Genomic DNA, 16,476 nt, shown 5'->3' with positions numbered 1-16,476 from the left:
TGCACATAATAAACTAGCACAGCCACCTCCATCTCAGAGCATATCGTGCAGGGCTGCACCCTTTCGTGGCTGACCACAAGGTGCAGCTGCTGGTGGTGCTGGTTCAGGGGGGCTTGCTGCTGCCACTCCCCTGCTCCGCCATGGCATTGAGTGGGTGCCAGGGAAGAGAAGAAAGTAGAAGAAACAAGACGGCAAAAGAAGGACAAAAAGTAAGAAAGTAAAGTGAAAAAAAAAAGTGCCAACGACACACAAAAACAATTTCTTTTGTTGAAAAAAACCTAAAACACAAAACCACAATGACACAGGGTTAGGTTATAATAAAAAAATGAGGGGTAAATAGGTTTCAGAGGGGTAGGATTAAGAAAAGGCATTGATTGAAAAGATGGCCCAGCACCATAAACAGAGCAAAAACCAAGAAGGCCGCGCCCATGTTAACAATGCAATGCCTTTCGCAAGCAATTTATGGCGCGAGAATGCACTTCGCATTATGCATGATGTAAAATGTCACACGAACAGGTGCTGCAAGCAACTCCGCCTGCTTGCAGGACTCTGCGTAGGGTTGCTGAGTGTTTTTTTTACCACTTTGACGAGTTCCGCGTAGCCCGGCTATGTGAGCTCTGCCCAGGCTATCACTCACACAGTGTGTGTGGAATATTTCAAAATTTGGTTTGGTATAGAATTTTGTATTGAAAGACTGTGTCACTGATGTCATGAAGGTTGTATGAAACAAAAACATTATTAAGTTTGCTCAGCGTGCCCATAGCCTATTTATTGGCATATAAGGAAGGTCATTAGGAGAGCTAAGACATTAGTAAGATTATTAGCATATAATACTTACATCATGCACAATTCTTGGCTTGTTATAACTGTGAAAAGGCTAAGTGATCATACAATATTGAGCATAATCAGGGTAAAGGGCTGTGGCAGTCAGTTTGAAGTAGAAATCACCCGCAAGGACAAAAGAAGTATCCTTGCTGGAAGGAGACAGTTTTAAAAGCAAATCAGAAAGATTAGTAATTTAAAACAATTTTTACTTATAAAATTGTAATTGTGAAAAGTGACTAAGAGAATAGTGCCCCTCTAGCCAAAGGAAAGAGAACGGACTTGCAAGTCCCACCAGACAGTATCTTGTTTCTGAACAACACCATCTAGTGAGAGGGAGATCCAGACAATCAGTCTCAGAGAAGAGGCACATTCTAATCTTTGTTGCAGACTTTAAATGTAAACAGAAACAGCTTTGTTGCACTGAGATGAATATTACAAAAAATCAAGTATTAAAAGACAATAACATGGCAAACAAAAAGTCACCATACGTAAATATTATCTGCTATTTATACATTGAGGAGAATAATTAATATCAAAGGCTTTTGTTCTTTAGACAATGGGTGTGACCTAAAGTATTGTAAGACAGTTGCCAGTGTTCTTGTGTTTCTCAATTGGAAGTTCACATCAACTTTCTTAAGCACTCTTTGCTGGCCAAATACACTCATGTTACTTCTTTGGTAGCATTAGGAGCTAACTGCTTGATGACAGATGTAGCTCTTTAATTTCATAGCCTTATGGATTGTAAATAACCATAGCTTTTTTTGAGAACTAGATGTAATGATGCAAAGTGTGTAGCTATAGTTCATTTAAAAAAACTGAGGGTCACCTCAGGGTAATATAGGGACTGGTGGTACTCGGATGTATGACATTACAACACGTGTCATTACAACGCGTGCAGTTACATCGCATGCGTTACAACGCATGCGATGTTACAACGCTATGCCATTACAACACAAGTCTTTACATCGACTTGCACTAGATGGCGTGCTAACATTAGAAAAGTGTAATTTACTATTCCAACTCCAGTCCACGTAACAGTAGGGAAGGTGTTGGGATAGTAAACTACACTATTTGTAATGTTAGCACGCCATCTAGCGCAAGTCGATATAAAGACTTGCGTTGTAATGGCATTGCATTGTAACATCGCATGCGCTGTAACGCATGCGATGTAAAAGCTGCGCGTGGTAAAAACCGCGTTGTGATGGCTGTTCCCCGTGGTACTCAGCATCCCCTACCATTGTTAATGAGATCTATGGCTACTCAAATGTCTAATCACACCAACCTGCCCAAAACATTCCAATGTGCCCCAAACCACATAAAGTGACCTAAAGTAATTCCTTTGCTTCATTGCAAGGGGAAGATAGTGGTCGATGTATATGAATCTCTCTATAGACTGGGCTAAGAATAGCAATCTCATCACCATAGTGGCCGTTACAAAGACGAATCCAACACAGCCAGTGCAATGACACTCACCACGATGACTTTGAAACTGGAGTTATTGAATATTTTCAAGTTGTATACTAGGTGTGTATATGAGCATTACATCTGCATTTGACTGCGTTTGGCCATTCGAGGATTTAACCACATTCTTGCAATGTAATAGGTGTTCAATATTTATAGATAAGAACTTTATTTTAATCTATATACTGCTGTTTTGTGCTTAAAAGTGAACAATGTCTAATGTGGCTCTGATTTGTCAATTAAGTCAGTAGCGTGCTGTCCATGTCCAGGTAAGACATTACTTTGTGTGTTGCAAAGTCTCTCTCCAAGGAACTGTGCCTCTGGAAGTCCCCGTGGGTTTACACAAGGACAGAGATCCTACAACCCAGTCGGCTGTACAGGGACCTCTCTCATTATGTGATGTGGTTTGGGAATCTACAAATAATACATTCTTTAGGTAGCCTTGCTAATCTACCTTTTGAACTATGAGGGCCAGTGCAAAATAGCTTACATGTGTATCTAGGTGAAGTCACAGACTATAGAGAATGATCCTCTTGTAGTGTCATGGTTAGCAAGTGACCATAAACCTCTGTGCTCAGAGGAGTTGACAGATGTGTGAGTAACCCATATGTGATTTATCTCTCCTTGAAACCAAGACTTCAACCACGCGGGGGCAAGATGGTGGCCGGTCATTCGGCTGACTGAGCTGGGTGGACGCTCTCTCCAGGCTGACCCTCTCGATCGCTGACTTCTTGTGACTCCTGGGGATGGGAGACTCGGAAAAATATGGAAAAATATGGAAAAAAGACACTTACTTCAAGGTAGCAGCCTGTGACACTGCTGGCTATGCTGTGGGGATTACCGTTGTTACGGACCGTTTGACTAGCAGTTTGCTCTGTCTGTGGGTCGGTTCCTCTGTATGCCCCTCCTATCGCTGTTTGTTCTCGCTGCCTGGGTCTCTTAGCAACGCCATGCCTCCAAAGGTGCTGAAGAATTCCTCGGCGGCGGCGGTGAATCGAGTTGCCCAGGCGACTGGATCTGCGAAGCTGGCAGGTGCTGGGGGTGAGTCCCCGATTTCTCAAGGGGGCACATCAGTATTAACTTTGATTACCGGCGATGTGGCTCACGGTCAGGCAGCGCCCCTGCAACCGGCCAAAACGAGACAGACTCTCCCTGCACTGTTCAAATTACAAGCCAGCAAAGGAAAGGCTCCTCAGCTGCTGGCAAAGAACAAACGCGGGCAGCCGGCACCTGTACTCATGAAATCTCTGGAACCCCTGACAGTGAGAAGGTAGGTGCTGCTCCATTCTCTGAGGGGCCAGTCTTGTCCGGAATGGGGGTGACATCTGGTCAAGTAGCAGGTAACCGGTCTCACCTAGGGCTCCTGGAAGCAAGAACTGAGGGGAGAGAGAATGGCATTAATGGTGTTGAAATTCCCCAGTCCGACCCCAACAACAAAGCGCAGCCAGTGGCATCAAATCCACCCAATGGAATTCTGGGAATTGTAGTCCCAAATATATTGAATATTGAAGATGGTGCTTTACGGGTACAAAAGATTGACGAACTACCATCTCAAAATAAAGCTATTCTAGATGCAGGAATTCAAGAGGTTCAACAAAGTGCTCGGATTCCACTCAATGGAAGCACAAGAGACTTAGAAGGGGGAGATAAATTCTATTCCCTATCTGATCACTCTGCCTCATTGGAGGAGGAATGTTTTGACAAGGAGTGGACTGATGACGATGATGATAGTGAGTTTGGTGATCATCAAATTAATGAAGTATCAAGGGCAGAGGCTTCCCCCCCTGGCCCCCGTACAGTCCGAAAAGCTGTCAGAGAGCAGGCAGCCCTCTTGTCGAGCACTAATCCGGGCTCACTAATCTGGGATTACTCCTTCTCCACACAATCTGGTTTACTGGACAACCCTACTGATCTGGGGGGTAGGGGGGCTAGCCCTTCCCAGCTACCCCCTAGTGAGGTGACACTCTCAATTATCTATCAAACAATAATGACCCATCGTGAAGAGACCCGTCAGGAGAGTGCACGAACCCAGGGTGCATGTCGGAGGATGCAAAATTCAATTCGGAGAGTGGCCAAAACATGCTCTGACATAGCGTTCAGGATCGTTGAGGCTGAGGTGAGGATTTCCACTCTAGAAGATGATCTAGCCACTTAGAAGGGCATTACAGATCTTATCAAAACGCAGAGGGAAGATATGCTCTGGAAGTTGACTCATCTTTCAAACAGGGCCAGGAGGAACAATCTTATGATTTTGGGGGTTCCAGAAGGGTGTGAAGGATCACACATTAGGCAGTTTGTTGTGGAACTATTTACCGAGGCATTCCCTGATGTTACACAGTGGGATTGGCGATCTGAAATCCAGCGCGCACATCGTTTCTCAGACTGTGGAAAAGCCTTGTGCTATATTAATCTGCCTGAATAACTTTCTAGCCAGGGAGAAGATCTATGACCTAGCCAGACCAGACAGGAGGAGGGCAGGGAAAGGTTGCGAATTTTTTGTTCGACCAGATTTTTGTCCAGCAACTGTAGAGCGGAGGTGGCAGCTCCGACAGTTAATAGCTCCTTTTCATTTGAGCATTTTTACTCTTTCCCTCTAAATTGAAAATTATTCATCAGGGCCAGACTAGATTTTTTGTGTCCGAAATTCAGGCTAAGGAGTTCTTAAATGCAATATAGCCACTTCCTGCCTCTTTTTTCAAAACGTTTTTCTGCTCTAGGAGTCTTAGGTTCTTAACGCTAGGAGTTTGTGCCGTTTATATGAGAATATCTTCTTCTTCGAGAGAGAGTTCTTTTTTTGGCGAATTTACTGGTTTTTTTTGTATTTTTCTCATAAGGCGCATCCTTAAGTAATCCTTTTAGGATTGGGGGGGGTCCCAGGTAAAGGCCAGGGGAGAGCGGGGGTAAACCAGCCTCTTTCATCACAAGGACTTTGGTCCTGTTGCCCAATAAGGGGGGTGAGGGGCTAGGGGGGTGTTGGGGTGGGGGGGTAGGGGTGCTGAAGTGTGGGGGAGGTATCAAAGGTGTCGGGAAGGGGGGATGGCAGGGGTGGGGGTCTTTAAATGCTTGAATTTGAGTCTTAGTCGTGGCACTTATGGTGCTTTTTTCATTACTAGTCGTTGTACTTTTTTAGAATGTTGGATTAAAATGGCCATTATTTTTTGCTGCAGATTAGGCTTGCTTATGGATTTACAGGGACTGGGTAAGCTATGTTTATGTTCATGGAACATATGTGGTCTCAATGACGCTAAAAAAAGGGCTCTGTTTTCTAAAAGTGTTCAAACCATGCAGATAGACACACACACCCTGGGTTAAACGGGATTGTATGAAAATCCCTGGTGATGATTTAATTGGATGCTCCCGCCAGACCTCTATGATTAGAGGCGTGGCCATTTTGCTAAAACATGGGGTCGGAATCTGTAATAAAACTAGCCAGGATAGTGCGGGTAGATGGGTGATAGTTGAATTGGTAATTAACAATAGATCATTAACTATCTACACTATTTATGGCTCAAATCTGGACGATCCGGAGGTGATAAATTATCTAAATGTAGAATTAGCACTCTGGCCACATCCTATTTGTTTTTGTGGTGATATGAATATTAATTTGTCTGGGGATTACAACTTAGCTGGGGTTCAAAAATATTCGGGTAGGAAACCCAGGGTGTTTAAGGCTCTCCAAGCTTTGATTCAAGAACATTGTCTGACTGACCTCTGGTACCGGCATAATAAGGATCAAGATGGCTACACATATTTCTCTGCCCGCACAATAAAATGGTCCGTTTGGACTATTTCTTTATCTCAGATCAGCTAGCAGAAGTCGCTTCCATTTCTGCCCCCCCAAGAATCTTATCTGACCACAATCCTCTGATTGTACAATGTCCCTTTTTCCGTGCGGCTAGGGTCCCTATGATCTGGACGTTTGAAAGGAAATTTTATTGGAACAGGCTTATCAGGATCATATGAGGAAGTGGTTAATTGAGTTCCTAAATATTAATAGGGGGACTGCCTCTAATAGTATAGTTTGTGAGGTTATGAGGTTTATAGGGGTACTGGGTGGGAAGTTAATTATGTGTAGGCAATTAATAGTTGTATTTCAATTTGTTAATGATTATTTTATTTTTAATTAATTATGTTAATTGTGTGATAGATTTTTTAAACTAAACTTTTAGGTGTGTTTTGGGGTTTTGTTGGGGTATGTGGTAGGAAGCAAATTACATTTTAATTAGGTTAGAATATATTTTTTAATTTATGATAGTTATTGACTTTTAACATTTGTTATGTTAATGGTGTATTTTTTTTAGTTACATTTTAGGAGTGTGTTGTATATTTTGTGGTGGTTTATCGTGGAAAGTCAATTCAATTTAATTCAATAATAATTCATTATGGTAATTGTGCAATAACGTTTTTAAACTAAACTATTAATGTTTATTTATTGATAATTAGTTTGATAAATGTTCATGTTAATAGTGTAAATAATTAGCTTTTTAAAGTTAAGTTTTAGGTGTTGCTTGTAGGTTTAGTAGGGGTATTTGGTAGATGGTAACTAAAATAAACATTATTTAATAGATATTTTTTCTTTATATTAAAATATTTTTATATTTACATTTTAATAATGTTTGTAATTATTTATGCTACATATTTGACATTATAATATGTGTTTATTTTAAATATTTTTTACCTGAAATATATTTGTATTTTTTAATAGCTATATTTTTTCTAAAAATGTGCTTTTGAAATTATTTTATTCTTTTGAAGAGAATTGTTTTTTCTAATGTAGTACTGACTGTAGTGAGAATATTCTTTTCTTTCCTTCCGCAATTCAACATTTTCCCCACTTTTGCACTGACTGGAGTGGGAATAGTAAATTTTGCCCTTCTGCTATCCAACACTTTCTCTACTGTAGCTCTGACTGGAGTAAGAATATTAAATTTTACCTTTCCACAATTCAACACTTTCCCTACTTTTGCACTCAATGAAGAGGGAATAGTAAATTGTATCCCTTCACAATCCAACACTTTTCCAACTGCTGCACCTATTGGTGTGGTAATAGTAAATTTTAACCCTCCGAAATCCAACACTTTCCCTACGTTTGCACTGACTGAAGTGGGAATATAAAGTTTTACCCCTCCACAATCCATCTCTTTCCCTACTTTTGCACTCATTGGAGTGAGAATAGTAAATGTAATCCCTCCGCAATTTAACACTTTCCCTACTGTTACAATCAGTGGAGTGGGAATAGTAAATTGTATCTCTCTGCAATCAAAATGTGTTCCTACCGTTGTATTAATTGTAGTGCTCTGCAAGACAACATTTTTTCTAATTTTGCATTTATTATTGTGTGATGTAACACAGGTTAACTTGCGGATATTTAACAGAGGGAAAAGGTCTAATAACTTCTGCAACATGTTGATTTTGGTGCACAAAGCACCATAATCCATATTATGACCCGGTTTATTGACAACCATATAATTAGTGCTATTTATGCAGCCCAGTGAATTCTGAAACCCTTGGATTGAATTTTATTAATGTAATAAAGTATTCCAAATCCTCTGGGGCACATATATTAGAGGCTATGATGTCTTAGGCCGGCCCAACTCAGGCATATTTATTGACAGTCCTTATCTTTAGGTCAGCTATCCTATTATATTTTGTTTAAGTTTTTACAGGGTCTCTATAGTCTCATCTTTTCACGTGGTGATACACACAATAATTCTTCGTGCTTCTCTTGATGTCCATTCATCTATCAATTTTTACTTTTACTTTTTCACATCAGGATAATCAAATACCATTCATTTTGGGAAAATCTTCTCTTCATCCTTTCTGATACAACTTTTCTGCATTTGCGCACTGTGGATCACTCACTCTCATTTGTAGGTTCTGTGATGTAGTTCACGGTGACTGTCTTACTGGAGTAGAATATCACTACACAGTAAATTGTGCAAAGATTTGTGTAAAAATGACATTTTATTATTTAAGATATACTCATTTACATATGGTTATGCTGTGGCCTGATATCTTATCTATCGTAGCGCCGGGACGCCCCTTTGCTGGGGCAGCTGTGTGCTTTATAAATCTGGCTAACATAACATAACAACATAACATATGTGATTACAACCGTGACGAAACACGTGTCGACTGTATCTTGGACTATAATACAAAATACTTATAACAAATCCGTGACTCCTGTCTTCTGAAGTTGGGAAAGTTTCAGCAATATTGTGCATGACAATAGTAATATTGGTTTATGGACATTGAATGCTTTGGTATATATTTCTTATATATTGACAGTCTACTTAAACCCAATTTTTCTGTAATAAAGTTAGGCCCAGTGGTAAAAGTACACTGAACTGACTAATTTAGGAAAGGGTCTAATATAACTATGGGGCTCATTAGGATGGTGGTGAACCCGCCACCGACAGGCTGTCAGTGGTGAGTTTACCGCTATCATGAGGCCATTTACTGCCTGCTATATTATTATGGCAAGCGGTGCCGTGGTGGTCTGAAACTCCGACTAGCAAACATCAGATGGGCTCCTTGAGCCTGCCGTTGCGGCGGAGGCCCTCAGCATGTAATACAAGCTGGCGGTGCCTGCTAGGCACCGCTGGTAACATTACGATGCTGGTTCCCCACCAGCCTTTCCATGGCTGTTCACCCGCCTTGGAAAGGCTGGCAGGGGTGGACTTTAGGGGTCTGTTGTGGGCCCTCCTTGTGCAGGGGTAATTGGTATTTGCACTTGGGGGGCACCTAAGGTGGCCCCCTACATTTCCCTGCACCAAGTGGCAGGCACACCATGGTGCAGGGAAATGTAATACGTGCTGTTTTCAAATTGTGGTGGGTGCTGTTGCCAGCAGCACCCACTGCAATGTGATATATGGGGAGTGCGACGGCTGTGGTGGAGGTTGCATCGTAATTCCCCCTGTGGGACTGCCGCCTTGTAGGCGGGTGGTCCCACTTCCCGACACGATGGCTTGTAATCACCTCCTATGTACTAGTCCTTCCCTATTTTATTAATTTCCTTGATATTGTCCCATACGGTATGAATTAATTCGAAGGAAACTTGTTTTAGGATGAACACTGGCCCAATAATGCTCTCTTCCATTTCAAAGGACACCATTTTTTTGAGTATAATAGAAAATGTTCTCAGAAAATGTAAAATCTAGCTTTGTATTTACAAAGCAACACTAACGTTGGTTTGCATTCTTTGTAAACAAATGGGTGTTCAATAGGTGGTGCAAGGGTGGTCCTGTGCATCCACCCATGGATTTGATAGACACCCATACTTACAAAGAGTTGTAGACATGGGTTTGTGCAAAAATGGTACACCCCACTGAGGCTGGCATAACAAGGAGAAATATCTTTATCTTTCTTCATGATTTCCTCATTTCATGTGTGCTGTATACTGCAGCACACATTCACATCCAAAGAGGAGAAAGATTCAAAGAATAGTTTTTGTGCATGAAGGTACACCTCCCTGCAAAAAAAACATTACTGTCCACAATGCAGCCACTCTTCCACTATGACGCACGGCTGCTCTGTTGGTGATAGGCAGCCCAGAGTGAGCCAGCACATGGAGAGAGCAGAAGTAAGGGGCCTATTGCGATGGCGGGTGGACATAGTCCACCCGCCACTGCAACGGCTAAAGGGACCGCCCGCCAAAGGTGCGGCGGTCCCGCCATTGGCATTAGGATGCGCCCGCCACACTGGCGGGTGCATCCCGCATTTATTACATTGTGGCAAGCGTTGCTGCAAGCAGCACCCGCCGCAAAGTAAAAAATGCATGTTGTGCATTTGAATGCACCACGTGACAGGCACTGCGCGGTGCCTGCCACCTTGTGCATGCAAATGCTGGGGAGTACCATAGGTATTCCCCATGTGCACCCCTCACCCCCCAACACCCAGGGGGTCCGCAACGGGCACCCAAATGCAGGATCCGCATGCCTTTCCATGGCGGCGTTGCCGCCATAGAAAGGCTGCTCTCTGCAGTCAGCTAAAAATGGATGGCGGTGTCTTTCAGACACCGCCACCATATTAAACACTTTTTCCACCTACCAGCGTCCCCCCGCCATCGTAATGTGGTAGGGGGAAATGGAAGTGGGCAGTGGACATTGGCGGGAGGATCGCCACCGCCATGGGTGCAGTGGCGTTCCGCCCGCCAACGTAATCGGCCCCTAAGCTATTTCTTTGAAGATGTGATGCAGTTCTCCTCTTGCAATATCACACACTGCAGCAAAGTAATTTTGCTTGCTGTGCTGAATTGTGCCATGTCTTTGGAAATATGCTTCTATATATTTTCTTTGGAAGGTGGAAGGCAGGTTATTTTCCAGCCCTGCTGGTCTACAATTCTAGGTCAGATGCGGTAACCACATTGCTGCAGCCTTTCATCGCAGAAGGACATTTCTCCAAAACTGGTTTATGTGTTTGCTTTTATCCACCAGTTGGTATTTATTGAGCTAATGTTCATGATGTTCCTTCTTTTAACCAGGCTTCCAGACTCCAATTGGAATCCGGAACAGAACGCACACCCATGGTCGAGGTCGATCGGAGTGTAATCACCTTACATCGAGCAACATCTTTCTTCACTAGCACGTCATACTCGTATTACAACATGGATTACCCACCGATTATTTTTCATTTTAGGTTCAATCACGACCTTTGGAGAGCACTATAATTTTGACTCAAACACCAAGAATACCCACATATTTTACCAGCCGGGTCGGAATGACAACCAGCGGAGTGCCCTGAAGAAGTCGGGAGACATTTCCCCAGAGTGACGAAACACATGTTGGCTGGATCCTTTGTTTTTATTGGAATAAAAGAAAAGACTTTATCAGATTCGATCAATATTTGCGCTCTAACAACATGATGAACTGTCATGAGAATACTCATAGCATGTGCATAAGATCTTGTGTTATGGTCTGGAACTTTGAGAAACAAATGTACGTGATTGAAATTCCAAATAGACACAAGATATAGATAACTGAACGGATACTAAAAAATATTGGTGCCTTCAAAAATATATAATTTAAGTAAAAGAAAACATAATTAGGGGAGTGATCTGGTCTTACTCTGGGGAACAAGTATTATTTGAAGATCAGAAGGTGTGAGGTCATAATTTGTATTTAGAAATCGAGAAATCTGTATTTGTATTTGAGGCTGGGGATATTACCATTTGCAGCAATAATCTTTATATTTTAGGGAGGATCAGCAGAGCCTTTTGCGAGAATATCACTGTCATTACATACTTTCTTAACTATTCTCTTTTTCTATTTTGTCTTACCTATGGATTCACTTAAAAATAATTTTGCATGTAACCTCTTCCACTAAATGTAGGTTTTTTAGAGAGGGTGGGGGGGACTAGAAAACATCTGCATTTTTCTAGCTTTTCACCTACTGTTTTATTTTGTTAACTTTTAATTCTACAAAGGATTGGCAAATTTAAAAACAAATGTTACGAAAATAGGAGTGGGCTAAGTTTTACACTGTCATCCAGACATAGTACATATACTTGTATATACATTATATACAATATTAAGATTCACTAGATACCTGATTAAATTAATTCTATTAGAGCCAATTCCCAGGCAATATTGGTAATGAATCATATAGAAAAGTCTGGCCAGATTTCACTGAGGACACAGTACTAAGGTGGTTCTTGTGTTGACTCCTTAGACATTTACAGGTCACTATAGATCAAAATCAGACCACGAAATTTCTGTTTCTAGACCAACCTGTGGCTTTTGATTCAGTAGGTCATAACATTTTATTAGACCATCTAGCACACTGTTATTGGGTAATTATTTGAGAAAGACGTGAGTCCTTCACAAGTAATATGTCTGAAACTTTGACTTTGCTGAGAGCCAACTACCCCATTGTAGCACATTACCCTCTCTGGATAGCAAAGGAGAGCAGTCCAAGGCCAATCAGTGTGTTTTTTTCCATAAAAAGGAAAAGTAGTTTATTTAAACTTACACTACTAAATACTACAAATTAAATTACAAATATGTATCATCAAGTAGCTAGAGATACTGTTTGTAACACCATTATTACAAGTTACATAACTAGTGGGATCTGAACCCTATGCAATACAGGGAGTTGTCATTTTGAAAAATTCAGGCCTACTAGCATTGTCAGGGTGACAGAACATCAGTAGAAGTAGCAACAAGTTATAATTCACTATTGAAACACTACTGAAGTCAATGGAAATAGTACCACCATTCAGCACTATTCATTGTAATGTCAAACCTTGCATTGTCAACCATCATTATCAATAAAGCATTGTGCTAAATACCATTTTTCCCAGAGTCCTATTTCTACTTTTCTCTGCTGCAAATGCAGCCATGGGACCCACCATCAAGAATCCTTGCACTCCAAGCCCATATACAAAAGAACAGTCTTTAGAAGTGCATCAAAACCACACAAAACCTCCCCCAGGGTCAGGAATTCAATGTCCTGGAATACCTAAGGACATTTTTGATACATTTACTGGGGGTCTGATGATCCTCTGGCATCCCTCCCACTTCCTGAAAACATTGGTGGTGTTGCTTCCCTTTCTGGAGCAATACATGAGTAAAATATTCAGATTTGGGGTCTGCACTGTTGGCTTAGGAGCGCACCTAAGGTACAGCTGCTCAGGCCTTCTGCATATTAAATTGGCATCTCTGAAACAAATATTTTTCTCTGGGGGTGTGCAACCTTGTGCCACATTTCCGAATTTTTAGCGCCTGGATGTCCCTCCTCATTTGAGGGGCACACGGTGTGAGCTTTGGATGGGGCAGAGCAGGGAGCCCACTCCTGTGCTGCTTGCTGGCTCCTTCTGTTCTCGCTACTAGAGGTATCATCGTGGGTGGGAGCAGGACTGAGTGAATTTCCAACCAGCGTATATGGTTGGGCTGATGCTGGTGGTGTGTTCTTGCTCCCCCCCACAGGCATTGGGAGCAGGGATACACAATGCCTTGTTCCTGGGGCTCTCTTCTGGCCTCGAAGCATTCTGGCTCTTGCTGTTGCAGGGTGACAGGGTCCTGGTATACAATGCTCTTGTGCTCTGGGCCCCGGAATGGGCATCCCATGGCCAAGACTGGCTTCAGGGAGGGGGTCACAAGCACGCCCCCTTCTCATTCAAAATATTAAAATGAGGTTGCACCAACCCCACCGAGGCTTGACCCTCCCTGGGGGAATCTTTTTAAATCATAGCTGTGAGTCACGCTCTTAATGTTTTCCTTCCAGCCTCAAGTTCTGTGACCCCATAGAGCTCAAGCCACCGGGGTATATTTTCATCCTCTTGGCCTCAAAATTGGACTTTTGTTTGGGAGCTTGATTTCTAGTACTCCCCACACCAGATCTGTTCTCCACCTGCACTCCTGATGCTCTCTCCTGCTTGGGGGCATCTTCCACAACCAGCAAGCTAAACATCCTCCCTCTTGCCCTCTCCAGGTCCCACATACTCCTGGCTACCTGAAGGGCACCTAAGAGGAATTATCCAGGATCCCCCAGCAAGTCCATTACACTAACTGATCCTTGGGGGGCATATGGAAGCCAGTGTCACTGGCCCTGGGGAGACCTGTCCTAATCCTGAGGTCCAGCTAGAGATGAAGTCCTTTAGTCCAGCCTTGCAGTTGCATCAGGTGGCTTCTCCTTCCAGCTGGCCATTTTTTCGCAGTCGTCACTTATGAGTTCAGTGTCTTCTCAAGTGTCACTCCCTTTTGCAGGGATTCATAATTTAGTATGGAAAGTTCTAGAAGCCAGGCACCCCTGGCCAATACTACGGTGCCACATCATCACTCTACCCCTGCCCCAGCCCTCCAGCACAGCTTTCTGCAACATTTTAAGATGGTGACTTCAAATGTTCTTTGGAATAACCTCCGCTCCACTGCAGCTGATGCAGATATCTGACCCCTTCACACCAAAAATTGGAGCCCCTCCTGTGTTTGGCTTCAGAGATCTGGTATTTATCCTTTGTTTCTGTGATTTTGGGCTTTCCCCGACCAGGTGCAATGGGAACATTAATTTAACAAATGCAGGTTTCATTCACACCCATTTCATTCAAAGGAACTAGGTCAAACCTTAGTCTGTTTTCACATCTGCAATGTTTGCCATAATAACTGACCTCTGGTCAAGCAGCACATTCAGACTAGTGTATTTCCATGCTTCATCACACCTACTACCAGAAGGAATCCGAAACACTTTCCCAACCATAATGCTGCTTCGGGACCCCTTAGATCCAGCTCTCTTACTTTTGATTATCCTGCACAGAAGTAGGCAAAGTCTTTCGGGTCCTCGACTTTCTTTAAAATTCCAGTGCCTCTCATTTCTTGATCTTTCATAAAAATTTCAAATCTAGTTATTTTGCTGATTCCTTTGTCTGCAGTTGCGGCCCGTGCAGGTGAGAGCGGTTCGACCAGGTTGGGGGATGGGGGGGGGATTTGACAGATGATCACGAGGGAAAATTAAATAAATAATTACATTTACCTCCTGGTCATATGTCGAAATCCCCACCCCCCACCCGGCCCCACTGCCCCACTGCTCTTAGCTGCACGGGCCGCAGCTGTTTGTCTCCTCTTATCCTCTTTCTTTTTCTGTTTCATCCTTACAGTTTTCTGTCCTTCCCTTGTGCCACAATGCCTTCTGGTGATAGTAGTGTGTTTTATGAATAAGTAAATAAATACATATTTGTCAAACTGTATAATACTCCATTGCTTCCATATCTAATCTGCTTTTATAAATACTTGTGAAGCAAAATATAAGTTGTTGGAGCACTAGCCTAAGCGCTATCTTAAGCTCCAAAGCGGCGCTTACATGTGCACAGTCAATTTCTGTACCTAAAGATGCCAAACACACTGAAAACTTTAAAGCTGCTAGATACCTCACCTCACAATGGGGCATATTATCAAGCCAGGCGATAAAATTATCGCCGCTTTAGCGGCAGAAAACTGCCGCTAAAACGGCGATAATGGGCTTGATAAAATGCTCTATGGAATTCTAATTGAAGCCCATGTTAAATGTGAAGGACGTTTAACATGAGTTTCAATTGGAATTCCATAGAGCATATTATCAAGCCCATTATTGCCGTTTTAGCGGCAGTTTTCTGCTGTTAAAGCGGCGATAATTTTATCGCCTGGCTTGATAATATGCCCCTATTTGAATTAGCCCGGTAGCAAAAAAGAAAATGTTACCAAAGGGTGCATACAAATGTAAAAAAAGAATACGTATCTTGATTTTTTAAAATTTAAATCGCAAAATGTAAATTATCAAGGAAGCCATAACAAGAAACTTGAATGCCAAGTGATATAAAATCACTTAACCATTAATTTTGCTTCCGGTGTTCCACTGCACTCATAAAGTGGTTTCTATATGAATGTGTAGACATTTATTCCAATATATAAAGTCAGTATTTCCATTATGTGTGACACTTAAAAACATTACGAGTAATGCAGGACTGACTGTGGCCCAAATAATAAATCACACTCGCAGACTTTCAAGAGCCTTAAGCTTCCGGTTCGGCCATGTTATTTTAAACAGCTGACAGGTACACAACAATTTACTTAATTGTAGTTATTGCAGTCTCATGACACCTTTCCGGATCGGAACGGGGCTCAGATCAACTCCGGGGCATTAGCATTTGATGAAGGTAATCTGTTTTCTTGGCTGAAGCTCACAAACAAAGCAGTTAAATCCCCATTAAAAAGGGCTAATCAGGGACCCATTAAACCGCTCATAGGTCTGTCTCATTTATACAGCCCCTGCAACATTTATAAAGGGCACTGTTACAGCTTTACTAACAGTTTAGATCATTTTCTGAAGCAGAGCAGCAGTGAAATGTGTTGTGTATCATTATCACAAAAATGTGCTTTAGAATTTTGAAACAATCTACGAGTTCAAGGAGTTTTTGAGTTAGTGAACTATGAGCAATAGGTTGGCCTTTTTTCCCTTGCCGCCTTTCCCTCCAAAGCTTCTTCCTCCAATCCCTCCCTCTCAAATGAAAAAGAAACAGTTATTTGCAGAACGTTCTCATATTTCAGGAAGAAAAGGTCGAATTATAGGACCTTCTGAAGGCATTCAAGAAAGAAAGGTCAACTTAAAAATAGATGTCTTTTCACAGTGGAGCACAGCTTCTGAAATGGTGGAACTGTCAGGTAACAGAACAAAATGCCAGATGCCGGAGCAATTTTCAGAGTGGCGGATCTGGCCACTGAT

At 42.2% G+C, this 16,476-nt stretch overlaps 1 long non-coding RNA gene across 1 annotated transcript in view; it reads left to right on the top strand.

The window, feature by feature from the left end:
- The window catches only part of LOC146785775 (uncharacterized), a 96,910-nt gene extending 84,498 nt beyond the window's left edge, over positions 1-12,412 (top strand). Inside the window, exon 3 of the long non-coding RNA XR_014970474.1 lies at positions 10,769-12,412. This is a non-coding gene — a long non-coding RNA (uncharacterized LOC146785775). The remainder of the gene's footprint in view (positions 1-10,768) is intronic.
- The last annotated feature ends 4,064 nt before the right edge of the window (positions 12,413-16,476 follow it).

Source organism: Triturus cristatus, chromosome 11 (genome assembly GCF_964204655.1).
Source record: "Triturus cristatus chromosome 11, aTriCri1.1, whole genome shotgun sequence".
Classification (NCBI taxonomy): Eukaryota; Metazoa; Chordata; class Amphibia; order Caudata; family Salamandridae; genus Triturus; species Triturus cristatus.
The sequence above is the reverse complement of the archived record's forward strand: the minus strand, read 5'-3'. Positions and strand labels throughout refer to the sequence as shown.